General features: G+C 40.5%; 1 non-coding gene across 1 annotated transcript; it reads left to right on the top strand.

The window, feature by feature from the left end:
* The first annotated feature begins 8,159 nt into the window (after nucleotides 1-8,159).
* On the top strand, nucleotides 8,160-8,231 carry LOC127690307 (small nucleolar RNA SNORD50). Its single transcript, XR_007979035.1, has one exon. It is a non-coding gene; the product is annotated as a small nucleolar RNA SNORD50 (small nucleolar RNA).
* The last annotated feature ends 6,755 nt before the right edge of the window (nucleotides 8,232-14,986 follow it).

Below are 14,986 nucleotides of genomic sequence, written 5' to 3'. Positions count from 1 at the left end.
ATTAGAGGCTGGGCAATCAGTGGTTCATGGCCAGCCTGGCCTACAAACTTCAGCTCCAGGAAAGCCAGAGCTACATAGTGAGACCCTGACTCAAATAAAACAAAACAAACTAAATATATTTCTCAATCAGCATGTGCACCTGCCTGACAGAAGAGGCCATCAGATCACGTTACAGATGGCTGTGAGAATGTATGTGGTTGCTGGAACTTAAACTCAGGACCTCTTGAAGAACAGCCTGTGCTATTAACTGCTGAGCCATCAGTGGGATACTGGGGATGGGGGAATCTCCACTCTTTCAGAGGAGGTGAGTGGTGTTAGGGGGAGAGACAGTGTGAGCCTGGAACCAGGAGTGCCTGGATTAAAGGTGTGCACTTTCAACACCCAGGTTCTTTGAATTGCAGCCATTTCTCAAGCCCTAGAACCCCGATTTTTTTTTTTTAAGACTTGAGTCTCTACTGAGGTCTCAGGTAAGTTCCTTAAGAAGCTTCAGGTCCCAGGTGAGAAAAAATTTAGTCCTTTATTGACAAAAAGAAGTATTCAGTCAGAATCTCTAAATTGGGAGGTTTAGCCAAAAATATCATCCAGTGTATATTAAAAGGTTTGAGTTAATAAATTTAATGGAAAATAATTTTACTTCCCACTAAAATGATGCCTTGTTTGAACTTGTCTCTTGTTCAGGTCAATGATGGGGATGGCTCAGTGGTCAAATGTGCTTACTGCTTTCAGGACCCAAGTTCATTACCCAGCTCCCTCACAGCAGCTGAACTCTAGCTTGAGATCCAACACGCCACTCTGGCACAAAAGGGCAATTGTACACATAAACAAAACACCCCTATTCCCCACCATATAAAACCTGACCATGTTCCTCCTTCAATGCATAATGAACACATCAAATTCTCATCACAGTATCTTGCTGAAAATGCATTACAATTTGAACCCATCTGCTCAGAAACTGCACTGTACATAGCATTCAGCCTTATCTGGAATTCAATTTTTCCCATCCCATTAATACCAAGATCCCATTGTATCACAAATACATCTGAAACCATACCTTGCTTTATTCATGCAGTACCTTAAGCCTAGCTGCATGTTTCCTAAAGTTCAACTGGTTTGGACTCCATTTTTTAAATAGTTTAATAGGAAGGATTCTCTGGCTGGCATGGTGACACCTACCTGTAATCTACAGTTGGGAGGCAGGATTGCCATAAATTCCTAAGGCCAGCTTGGTCTGAGTGAGCTCCAGGTCAAAACAGTGATGCACTCTTCCAAAGTAATCAAAGAGCATAGAAAATCTGCACTTGTGTTTTCAATTTCTGTAAGGTTCCTTTTGGTTTTATTCAGCATCCTGGACTGATATTTACAAAGAGAATGGAGACATGGCTTATCTCAGGGCTCCTTAGCAGACATGTACTCTTTAATATATAAAATACATAATAACTTGGACTGTATCAAGTAAATATATTAAATCACCCATCAGAAGGCAAGGAAATAAGCAGAAGAAAATGCAGAAACAGGCAGATAATATACCTTCTTCTCAGTACCTCATTGTACCTTCTCCTAACTTGACCATATAAGCTGTCACAAAACAGACCTCAGCAGATACAAGAAGACTGAATAATCCCCTGCACTCTATCAGATCACTAGGGACTAAGGCTTGTCTTCAATATCAACAAAAACAACAGAAAGCCCACATACACATGGAAGCTGAACAACGCTCAAGTCAATGATAACTTATTCAAGAAAGAAGGAAAGAAGGAAAAGTAATGAAAATAAAGACACAACATACTCAAACTTATGGGATGCTATTGAAAGCAGTGCTAAGAGAAAAACTCATAACTCTGAGTGCCTTCAAAAAGAAATTGGAGTGAGCATACACTAGAATCTTAACAGTTTGAGCTCTAGAACATAAAGGAAGCAAATACACACAAGAGGAGTAGACAGCAGGAAATACTCAAACTCAGGGCTGAAATCAACCAAGAGAAACAAAGAAGTACTATATAAAAAAAATCAACAAAACCAGGAGCTGTTATTTTTTTTTTTTTAGAAAATCAACAAGTTAGATAAAACAGAGACAGTATCCAAAGTAACAAAATCAGAACTGAAAAGGAAGATATAACAAAAGAAATTGAGGAAATTAAAAAAGTCATCAGATACTGATACAAAACCTTATATTCACCAAAATTGGAAACGTGGATGAAATAGACAGTTTTCTAGAGATATATCAGGTGCCAAAGTAAAATCAGGATCAGATAAACCCTATAAACTGTTCTATAATCCCTATAAAATAAAAACAGTCATTAAAGGCCTCCCAACAACAACAACAAAAAGCCCAGGACCAGATGGGTTTAGTGTAGAGTTCTATCAGACCTTCAAAGAAAACTTAATACCAATACTCTTCAAACTATTCCACAAAAAAGAAACTGAAGGAATACTACCCAACTGGTTCTATGAAGCCACAGTTATGCGTATATCTAAACCACACAAATACCCAACAAAGAAATAGAACTTCAGACCAATTTCCCTTGTGAATATTGATGCAAAAACACTCAATAAAAATCTCACAAACTGAATCCAAGAATATATCAAAATTATCATTCACCTTGATCAAATAGGTTTCATCCCAGAGGTGCAGAGCTGTTTCAGTATATGGAAATCCATCAATATAAGCCACTACATATACAAACTCAAAGGAAACAAACCACATGATCATTTCATTAGATACTGAAAAAGCATTTAACAAAATTCATCATCCCTTCTTGTTAAGAGTTTTGGAAAGATCAAGAGTTCAAGGATCATACCCTAACATAGTGAAAGCAGTATACTGTAAACCAGTAGCCAACATCAATCTAAATGGAGAAAAACTTGAACAATCTCACTAAAATCAGGGACTTGACAAGGCTGCTCACTCTCTCTCTACCTGTTCGCTATAGTGCTGATAGTCCTAGCAAGAGCAATTAGACAACAAAAGGAAAACACAAATTGGAAAGGAAGAGGTTAAAACATCACTACTTGCCATTGATAAGATAGTAAACTTAATTGACCCCAAAAATTCCACCAGAGAACTCCTACATCTGATAAACAACTTCAAAAGTGGATAGATGATTTCCCAGACAGGATATCTCTGTGTAGCTCTGGCTGTGCTGGAAATCACTGTGAAGACCAGGCCAGCCTTGAACTCAGAAATCTGCCTGCCTCCGCCTCCTAAGTGCTGGGATTAAAGGTGTGTACCCTCACTGCCTGTCTCTGCTCAACTATTAAAAACAATGAATTTAAAAATTTCTTAGGCAAATGGATGGAATCATAAATGATCATCCTGAGTGAGGGAACCCAGTAGCAATGAAGACATATGTTATGCACTTGCTGATAAATGACTATTGGCCCCAAAACTCAGAATGCCCAATATATAATTCACAGACCCCATGAAGCTCAAGAAGAAGTAAGACCAAAGTATAAATGCTTCAGTCCTCCTTAGAAGGGGGAGCAAAACACTCATGGGAGGAAATACAGAGACAAAGACTAGAGCAAGGACTGAAGGAAAGGTCATCCAGAGATTGTCCCACCTGGGGATTTATCCCATATACAGACACCAAACCCAAATCACTATTGCAGATGCCAAGAAGGCTTGCTGACATGAGCCCAATATAGCTATCTTCTGAGAGGCTTTGCCAGAGCCTGACAAATACAGAGGTGGAAACTCACAGCCAACTGAGCACACGGTCCCCTTGGAGGAGTTAGAGAAAGGAATGGAGTAACTAAAGGGGTTTGCAACCCATAGCCAGAACAATATGAACCAGCCAGTACCCCCAGAGTTCCCAGGTACTAAACTAGCAACCAAAGAGTGCACATAGAGGGACCCATGGCTCTAGGGTCATATTTGCAGAGGGCTGCATTGTCTGGCCTCAGTGGGCTAATCCTTCAGAGACTTGATGCTCCAGGTACAGGGATACTCAGGATATAAGGGAGCACCCTCTCAGATACAAATGGGAGGGAGAATGGGGAGACTCTGTAAGGGGTCAGGGACCAGGGATGGTAGTAATTATTTGGGATACAAACAAAAGCCTTGTGAATTCTGAAATTCAACAAAAGGGAAGGTTGCTCAGCAGATTAAAGGAACTAGCTGCTCTTCTATAGGATTTGGATTCAGTTTCCTGGACTCTCAGAGTGGCTCACAAGGGCCTGTTACTCCAGTCACAGGGATTTGACCCCCTCTTCTGGACTCCACAGGTATTGCATGTGCATGGCAGAGATCTACAAGCAGTCAAAGCACATGTACACATTTAAATATATAGTTTGTTTTTTTTTTTCCGAGACAGGGTTACAATGTATAGCCCTGGCTGTCCTGGAACTTGCTTTGTAGACTAGGGTGGTCTTGAACTCAGAAATCTGACTGCCTCTGCCTCCCAAGTGCCGGGATTAAAGGTGTGTGCCACCACCGCCCAGCTTAAACATTTTAAAAAGATAATGACAGCAAAACTACTTGAGCCTGATCTTAAATTTCTATGAGTCACTGGGGCTGTCATTCTTTTCAGTGCCGGGGTCCACTCTGCCTCTTTTCTGTTCCCACTGTCCATCATCAGTGCTTACCATGAAGTCACCAACCAAGTGATGACATGGTTATGAAGCTGGAATCTCATTAATTTTGTGGCATTAAATAACTCAGATCTCCATGCATCTTTCTCATTTTTAAAGCAAGATGCAGTAGTTTGCATATTCAGTGTCTCCCAAAACTCCATGTATGAGATGGTTGGTCTCCTGTTGTCAATACTGGAAGGTGGTTGTACTTTTCCACTTTTATGACAAAGTACCCAAAGGGAAGCTATTAAGGAAGTGTTTATTTTCCACTCCTGTTTTGAGGATATAATCTACCAATTAGGAGAAAGGGTGATGGAAAAAAATGGCTCCAGGCCTGGCAGCAGGAGTGTGAGGCAATTGGTCCCTCACCTCCACAGTCAGGAATGAATGCTGCTGCCCAGTTAGTTTTCCATTTTTTTCAGATTTATTCTGTCTGAGACACCCACTCCCCGGTGGTTGATGCCATCTATATTAGTGTTGATCTTCTCTACCTGTTCAAGTTTTCTGGAAACATCCTCAAAGTTACACCTATATCTCACATATACACCCATATCTATATCCCATATTTACATCATTCTATGTCCTACCAAGTTGACAATGAACTTTTGCCAGCCCATGGTAGAAATTTTAAGGAGCAGCCGAAGAGGCCTTCAGGTCAGTTGAGGGGCACTCTTAGAGTCTCTGGGTCTCTGGTTCTTTGTCTTCTATTTCATTTCCTGGCCATGAGGTGAATCCTTTTGCTCTGTTATGCACTTCCAACATAATCCCCAGCCTTACCACAGGCCCAGCACAATGCAGAAACCAGTTATGCACTAGAGCATTCAAGCCATGACCCAAAATTATTCTTTTTACAAAAGTTGATTATCTAAATCAGTGGTTCTCAACCTTCCTAATTCTGCATCCTTTTAATACAGTTCCTCATGTTATGATGATCCTCCAACCATAAAATTATTTTCACTGTTAATTCATAATTTTGCTAGTTATAAGTCACAATGTAAATATTTTTTCAGATATAGGTTTGTCAATGGGGTGTCAACTCACAAGTTGAAAACAACTTATCTAAATTCTCTTCTTATTGTGATGAACTTTAACACAGAAGATTTAAACTACAGGTCTAGAGAGATGGCTCAGCAGTTATCAGCACTGACTGCTTTTCCAGAGGTCCTGAGTTCAATTAACAGCAACCACACAGTGGCTCACAACAATCTGTAATGAGATCTAGTGCCCTCTTCTGGTGTGTCTGAAGACAGCTACAATGTACTTTATTGTGTTTATTTATTTACTTATTTATTTATGATGAAATAAATGAGCCTTTAAAAAAAAGATTAAAAAGACATACCAAAATCATTTAGAAAATGACATTCATCTAGTAACCTTAAAAACTTAATTCCGAGCCAGGCATGGTGGAGCCTGCCTGTAGTCCTAGCACTTGGGAGGCAGAGGCAGGCCGATTTCTGAGCTCAAGGCCAACCTGGTTTATTGAGTGACTTCCAGGACAGCCAGGACTATACAGAGAAACCCTGTCTCAAAACAACAACAATAACAACAACAACAACAAACCAAAAAAACCCAAAAAACAAAACAAAGCAAAACAAAAAAACCTAATAATGTGACTGTGAATATGGCTCAGTAAAGCATTTTCTTTGCAAGCCATGTACCCAAGATTAATTCACTCCCAGAACCACATAAAAAAAAAAAGATGTTCGTTGTGGCACATGGTCATATTTTCAGAGCTGGGAGCTGGAGGATCTCCTAGATTTGTGCTCAGCCAGTCTAGCCTCATTTGTGAGCTCCAGATCAGTAAGAGACCCTTTCTCAAAGAAAAAAAAATGGTGTTTGTGGGACAACACTTAAGGCTGTCCTTCATCCTCCACATACATGTGCATACATGAGCAGGGCTGCTTGGTTTCACCTGCATAGTCTGTCCTCCACGGTCCCTTCAGAGGTGCCCCTGCCACCTGGGTTGAAGTTAGGGTGAGGTCAATGCCACTCCTCGCCACCAACCATCTGTGCCAGCCAACTAGGCTGGAAGTTGGAGAAGACCTCAAAACCAATTGCTGTTGTTCCTTTGAATTCTGGTGCCACTCCCACTCCACATCAAGCTGAGTGGGTCGCCAGACTTGGAATACACAGGTGGTGTGGAACCTGCTGGAGTGAGCACAGAACCGAATAGGCACTTGGCAGGCGATCACCATGCCCTGGAATGCCCTGGAGGAAAAGACCACTGAGCACACCTCCAGGCATTGCTCCAGGAAAGGCCACGCCCAATGTGTTCTTCTGTCCAATCAGTGCTAGAGAGAGAGGCAGCCTTGTTTTCCCTCCACTGAAGGTATAATGGGAGCTGCTTGGAAAGCTGAGCATTCCTTCTTTTCTTTAGGTTCGTGGTTTAAGCACTTGGATGACCAACCGAAATGTGGGCATGCAGAGTGAATTTAGAGGCTCGCGGTCTATGGAGCAGGGTACCCATGTAAACTTCCTAGGGGAAATGTGCACCAGCAAAAGAGATTTCAGGATTGAAGCATTGAAGCGTAGACCCTGGGGAGATTGGGACAGGACAGCCTGGTTGAAGGCTGCTTGCTTTCTGGTTCCTTGGTCGCACCTTGGGTAGGTTCTTACACAGCAGGGTTTGCAGAAAAATATTCTAGGCCTTTTGTGCTATTCAGAAGGTACTGGTGACACCCAAGAGAAACCCGATTATATGCACAAGGATCCTCTCACCTGAACAATGGCGACATCATTCTTTGCATGGTTGAAACAGTTGCAAAACGATTCCCATGTATGGGCGATATAACATAGTTTTCTAATTGAAGTATTAGAGCAATAGGAAGTGGTGTGTGATTCTTAGAATTTGTTTCTTTTCCTTAGATGGAGGGGAGCCCATAGCATCCAAGAGAATTCATAACAGAAAGTGACTTGATTAAAACCTGAGTCTTTTAAAAGGTGTGTAAGAAACCTAGATTTATATTTTTGTCAGCATACATTTTTACCATTTTGAAACAGAATCAGATTCCTGTAAATGCTTTCTGAAATAGTGCTGATAAACCAAAGCCAACCAACTACTCTTGCCTTTTCTATTTGGAATGACTGTAGTGAATGCATAGGGTACAAATTAAAGTTGTGGGACATACCTGGTCTGAACAGTGATGAACTATATCCCGAAGTTGATGACCTGAAGACAGATACAGCTTCTGAGAGAAGACCATTGTGCTTAAGTGAGGTGGTCTTGTTTAGTCTTTTTATGCGGTTCATATTAATACTGTGTCATGGTACTTATTTCTTTCTGCCAGCAGGGAATACCAACTCATTGGGATGCTTATGGCCTGTAAAGATTCTAGAGCAGGAGTGCATGTGAGTGCTGCTCTGTTTTGCATTCTGGTCAAAATTTTTTTTAAAGATTTATTTATTATTATATGTAAGTACACTGAAGCTGTCTTCAGCCCCACCAGAAGAGGGCATCAGATCTGTGTAAGGATGGCTGTGAGTCACCATGTGGTTGCTGGTGTTTGAACTCAGGACCTTTGGAAGAGCAGTTGGTGCTTTTCCCCACTGAGACATCTTTCCAGCCCTGTAGTTAATGAAGTTGATCTAGTCTATGATTATCCTATCCCGAACCTGAATTCCTGTTGAAAAAGCACAATTATGGATGTATCTTCTGAGACGGACCATTACAAAGGTCTGTTGTGTTCTGTTTTAATTTTGGCAGTAATGTAATGCCTGTGATTCTTTGTATTTTATTTTTAGAACCAGTGACACAAGACTTGAGAATGAAAACCAGATGTGGTAAACATCCAGAAAAGGCACAGACAAGAAGAAAATGTACAGTATTAGTCCTGAGATGTTTGAGATAGGATCTCCGTGGCCCTGGCTGTCCCTGTTAATCTGTCTAGTGATCAGGACAGCATCTGGTATGGCCTGCAGACTTGACTCTTGTACATTTTTTGTGGGCTGTATGTAAATGGATTGTTTTGCCAATCCATTGACAGTGCTCTGTTCTGTGAATTTTGTGGTGAGCTTACACAGCTGTACAGACTGAGCAGGGAGAATGCAATCATGACCTTAAAGCAGTAGGTCACCATCTCAGTGATTGTAAACTTGATCGAGATCTATTTCCTTAGGCATCCCACAGTGGATATTTGGGAGTGCTGCAACCAACATCCAGTTGCAGCTATTTCTCCAATTCAGTTTTTGTCAGAAGACTAACCAGAATGCCTTGGCACATGTTCCACGTCCATGGTAATTGAGTTTTCAGAGTTAGGGTGCTAAGTGCACTAATGTCAGTCTCCTAACTACCATGATTGTACACATTATCAGGTTTCCCTGTGAAATTGTCAAACAATGATTTCATCACATTTGTCCAGCCCTCCCTACCCCTTTCTTAATTTTAAGACAGGGTTTCTCTTTGACTGGTTTGTCTTTATTACACCTGCCTCTGCTTCCCAAGTCCTAAGACTAAATGGGGGCTTTACTTTCTAAATTCCTAACTGCTGCATACTTACATTTTACTTTGTGATAATTGACAAGGGTTAAACTTGTTTTTTTTTTTTTTGTCAACAGTATCTCAAAATTGTCCTGATACTCAACTATAGAGATGGACTCAGTTTAGATTAAAGAAAAAACCACCATGCATACCCTTAGAATATGGTAAAATTGACTGACTTCAATTCTTTGCTAGCCTGTACAAAGTAGTATCACTGGTTATGGATTAATTCTTCTAGTATGCTGTTGCTTTGTGGTAACACTTTTCAAGACAGTTCTCAGTATCCCTGACTATCTGAACTCTGGACTAGGCTGATCTTGAACTCGATCCTCCTGCCTCCCAAATGCTTGGTTTAAAAACACATCAGCCCAACCCTCTACCTAGTTGATCATTAAATTCAAGATCTTTAAATGAATTTTCACACTAAGCAGGAGGAATCTAGTTTGAGTTTTTTCCCCTATACATGTTAAGTTTTCCTGGTACCATTGGTGAACACTTGCTACATTTGAAAAATGAGTTTTTTGTAAATACACAATTCTTGATGGGTTCTCTACTTTGGGTGAAGTTGAATGTCTAGTCAGGTAGCTTATTTTTTTAGGATGTTAGGATTCCATTTTATACTGTGCTTTTTTTTTTGTTTGTTTAATTTTGCCTTATTCCTATGTTTTGCTCTGCTGAATCACATGTTATTTGCTGTGTGTCACTTTTTTTACTTGAAGAAATATGAATCTCCCTTTTGATTTCATTCTTGGTGCTTTGGCTATTCAAGAGTAACTGAATTTTCATGGAAAGTGAAGACTAAGGTAGGAAGATCACCTGAAACCAGTCAAAGGTTAATTAACTGATAAATTTCGTAGACCATGAACACAGCTTTAGTTTCAGTAGAAGTAGATGGATCTTGGCTTTCCAAGGCCAGTCTACAGGGCAGGTTTCAGGACAGGGCTACACAGGGAAACACATGCTGTGTTGTGAAGAGGAAATGAAAGGCTTGTTGACCTTTAATCAAGCTGACAAAGGTAAAAGTGAGCCAGGGTTAGGAACTAAAATTGTTTTAACACTTAATCAAATCCTTTTTCTTTTCTCTTATGTTTTCTTGTTATTTATTTATTTTTTAGACAGTAGTTCTCTGTTTATCCCTGTTTGTCCAAGAATTCTGTAGACCAGGCTGCCCTTAAACCCAGATCCCCCTCTTCCCAAGTGCTGGGATTAAAAGCATGTGTCACCACAGCTCAGCCCTCTAATTTTCACTCTAATTCAAGGTCTTAATGCTTAGCCATTTATTCTATAGTTTTCATAATTAGTAGGAGGAATCAAGTTTGTTTTCCCCCCTGTAGATGTTGTTTTCCTGCTATCATTGATGAGATGGAGTTAATTTCTTCACAGGAAATCTTGCTATCTTTGAAAAATAAGTTGGCTGTACATATGCAGGTCTTTATGCAGTTCTGTACCATGTTTGAGTTCAGTTGAATGTCTAGTCAGGTAGTCTCTAGCTTATTTTTACAATGACAACCACAGTCTCTTGGTTTGAGTTGTTATTTACTTATTCCTATTTCTTTAGGATGTTAAAAAGGTTTTCATTTGAAACTCTGCAGCTTTTTGGCTTTGTGTTTCTATGTGTATGTTGATTTCTGTGAGCTCTAGTACTGCTTTTGCTGTATCACATGTTATTTGTTGTTTCCTTTTTATTTATTTGAAGAAATATGAATTTCCTTTTGATTTCATCCTTGATTCATTGGCTATTCAAGAGTAACTGAGGACTGGAGACATGGCTTCAGCTTGTTAATAGCACTGACTGCTCTTCCAGAGTTCCTGAGTTCAATTCCCAGCAATGACCATAATGGCTTACAACCATCTTTAATGGGATTTGATACCTTCTTCTCGTGTGTCTGAAGATTACTACAGTGTACTCATATATAGAAAATGAATAAGTACATTTTTGAAAAATGAGAAGTAACTGAATTTCCATGGAAAATGGGGGATACCACTCAGGAAGCAGGAAGATCACTTGAGCCCAGTCAAAGTTCCTTAACTGGTAAATCTCATAGACCCATAACAGGGTAAGATGATGTAAATTACTTGAAAAACAAAACTGGTGTGGCACACACCTTTAGCCTCAGCAGAGGCAGGTGGTCCTCTGAGCTCTAAGGCCAGACTACAGAGCAAGCTTCAGGACAGAACTACTCAGAGAAACCCGTTAGAATGGTTGTCTAAGAAATTTAAGGTTTGTTGATCTTTTATTCAAGCTGGCAACAGTTAAAAGCAAAGCAGTGTTGTGAAATGGTTTGAGCTTTAAGCCGCTGACCTCTTTCTGCAGTTCCTTCTGCTTATTTCCTTGCCTTCTGATGTGTGTTTTAATATATTTGTTTTATATAGTCCAAGTTATTATGTATTTTATTATTAAAGAGTACTAGTCTGCTAAGGAGCACAGAGATAAACCATGTCTCTATTTTCTTCGTAAATATAGGTCCAGGATACTGAATAAAACCAAAAGAAACCTTACAGAAATAGAAAACACAAGTGAAGATTTTCTATATTGGTTGATTACTTTGGAAGAACACCTCACTTTTTAGACCTGCAGCTCACTTGGACCAAGCTGGCCTTAGGAATTTATGGCAATCCTGCTTCCCAACCGTAGATTATAGGTAGGTGTCACCATGCCAGCCAGAGAAGCCTTCCTATTAAAGGATTAAACAGATGGATTCTAAATCAGTTGAACTTTAGGAAACATACAACTAGGCTTAAGGGACTGCATGAATAAAGCATGGTATGGTTTCAGATGTATTTGTGATACAATGGGATCTTGGTATTAATGGGATGGGAAAAATGGAATGCAAGATAAAGTTGTATGCTAAGTAAATTGTAGTTTCTGATCAGATGGGTTCAAATTGTAATGCATATTCAGTAAGAAACTCTGATGAGAATTTGATGTGTTCATTATGCATTGAAGGAGGAACATGGTCAGTTTTATAGGGAAGGGATTAGGGGTATTATGTGTATGTATGCAATTGCCCTTTTAGGCCAGAAGTGGGTGTTGGATCTGATGCTAGATTTCAGCTGCTATGAGGGAGCTGAGTCCTGAAAGCAGTAAGCACATTTAACGTACTTGTACTTGGGGACCCAACTTAACAATGATTGGGGAGCCATCCCCATCATTGACCTGGACATGAGGCAAGTCCATACAAGGCATAGTTTTAGTGGGAAATTAGTTTCCATTCAGTTTACTAACTCAAACCTTTTCATATGCACTGGATGCCACTTTTGACTAATCCTCCTAATTTACATGTCTGACTGAATAATTCTTTTTGTTAATAAAGGGCTTATACTAGTTATCATCCCTGATCTCTATCTTGTCAAAGAACTTACCTGAGAGTTCAATAGAGACTCAAGTCTTAAAAAATTGGGGTGGGGGTCTGGGGCTGGAGAGATGGCTGCAGTTCAAAGAACCTGGGTATTGACAGTGCACACCTTTAATCCAGGTATTCTTGGTTCCAGCCTCACACAGTCCCTCCTCCTAACACCACTCACTTCATCTGAGAGGGTGAAGATTCTCCCATTCTAAGTATCCCAGAGATGGTTCAGTGTCACACCAACTCCAGTGTCGTCTTTGTGACATGACATTAGTCATCACAGCAGATGGGAGATATGTGTCCTTTGGGGCTAGATATCCTGGACACCTCTGGCAGAGTGCCCACCCCCGGCCTCGAGAAGGGTCTTGATGTGCTCCAAAGGCAATGCGCCCTGAGTTTTGGGTTCTGCACTGTGTCTTTCTTCACATTATTCTTATTTTTTTATACAGCACAATCTCAGCAACAAGTTGGTTAATTGATAAAGGAGGATTTGATGTTCCAGTAGAAGGAAAAGAGGATGTGGTGATTATGCCTCCTGTTCCCAGTCCTGAACTCAGTGAACTCAAGATGAACCTTAGTGAAAGAAGACTTTGCAACATTTCTCATTAGGGCCCCCCTTTACTACTAGCCTTAGCAAAAGTAGTAAGAAAAGAAAAGGAGACATTAGTGGATGTTATGAATAGGTTACAACAGGAAGAACACAGTATGGGAAAATAGAGGACTACTGATGAGCCATTGCCTTATCCAGGTGCTTATGATAAAGAAGGCGACAGATGGGTAAAAATATTGGAGGACAAAAGGTCATATATTATTTCTTAAATTATATGGATAGATTAGCTCAAGCCAGACCACCTTAGTATTTGTTGTCCAAGGCAGTACAGAGAGCTCGTGTAAAGAAAGTGTATCCATTTCTAAGATATTCTGAATTTTGGTGGCAGTACGTAGGAATGGGTAGAAAAAGGCTTATGACATACAAATTGGCCTGAATGTATAGGTTCTTCTATTGATTAATAATGAAACTTCAGTGAATAACCACAAGTTAGAATCTAAAGCCACATGTCTTAAGAATCATGACCGTAGTCTGCTTTTGACCATGTTTCACAGGGCAAGAGTTCCTGTGGGCAACATGCCATGTCTACTTACTGTTCCAATTAAGATGGAAATGTACCTTGCTTAGTAACTGTTTGAGTGTTCCTGGAGGTGTGCCAACCTTGATCTGTTCCTTGTTGCTGTATTATAAAAATGCCTTGCTAAAAAGTAAAGTTGTAGCAGATTCAAACCACGTCTGGTGTGTCTGTCTGTCATTATCTCGCTGCACCTGTGCCCTCCTGAGTACCAAAGCCCTGGTTCTCCCATGGTCATCACTTCCGTGGCTGGGACAGTCTGTGGCAGGTGGCGCCTCAACAGGGACTCTCTGGAGAGATAATTTCTTTCCCCTCTTTTCCTTTTTCTTTGCCAAGAATCTGCAGGTCTGCCAATAAAGGATCATTGGTTAAGTGCAAGTAATGGTGAGGTAATATGGTACAATCTGAGTCAAAGCAGGAATGAATGTTCCTTTCGGTTTTTAAACATATGATAGCCAGTAAAGGTTTAGGGTCTTGATACTTATGTGGCTCGAACAAGGCATAAATAGAATGATGCCTCCTTCAGAAGGTACTGGGATACTTCTTAAGCAATTAGCTTGGTAAAATGCAAACACTTTGTGCCAAGACCTTACAAGGCCCATTTGAAAGACAGGAACAGTGCAGGACTTCATAAAAGCCTGAGTAGTTGCCTCACGAGCCATAGTGCAAGGAATGGCCTACGCTTCAGGTATGAAAGGTCAGAAGTTCAGCACCTGTGTTAAGCAAACGTATGGATGAGGAAGAATTTCCTCTGACCTCACTTGTTATAAGTGTGGAAAGAAAGGACATATGCCAAGACAGTGTCCTGGAGAAAATAGTGGGGGGTAACAAGAAAAGAGGACCTCTTCCTGGAGTGTGCTCTCGATGCTGGAAAAGCAAGCATTGGAAACATGAATGTAAATCCAAGATGCGCAAGGATGGAACACTCCTTAAAGGGGAGAAGAGGGAGGAAAACTCAAAAAATTAGGTCAGGGGCAACCTCTCAGCCCCGAAGTTGAAAGAGAGGACTGAGATAACACTACTAAACAAAAGTGTGCCCTCAACCCTGAGGCACCAGAATTTACTATTCATGATCTGCCTAAAGCTACTCGCAGGTAGTGCTGGGTTAGATCTAGCTTCCTACAAGGATGTCATTCTGTCATCCTGGGAAGGAGTTACCTAAATCCCAACCTTGGTGATAGGAACATAACCACAAGGAATAGTGGGACTTATAATTGGGCATAGTTCAAACTATAAAAGGAATTTTGAAGTATTGCCAGGAGTGATTGATGGAGACAGCACCAGAGACATAAATGTGGTAAGACCTTTGAAGGAAACAGTACAGATACATAAAGGACAGAGAATAGCACAACATCTCTTGTTGCCATATCTAAAATTGCCTAACCCTGTGTTAAAAGCAAATAGGGGGACAAGGACAGTTTGGATCTACTAATGTAGTAGCCTGGGTCCAAGATATTGGGGCCCAG

Source organism: Apodemus sylvaticus, chromosome 7 (genome assembly GCF_947179515.1).
Source record: "Apodemus sylvaticus chromosome 7, mApoSyl1.1, whole genome shotgun sequence".
Lineage (NCBI taxonomy): Eukaryota > Metazoa > Chordata > Mammalia > Rodentia > Muridae > Apodemus > Apodemus sylvaticus.
The sequence above is the reverse complement of the archived record's forward strand: the minus strand, read 5'-3'. Positions and strand labels throughout refer to the sequence as shown.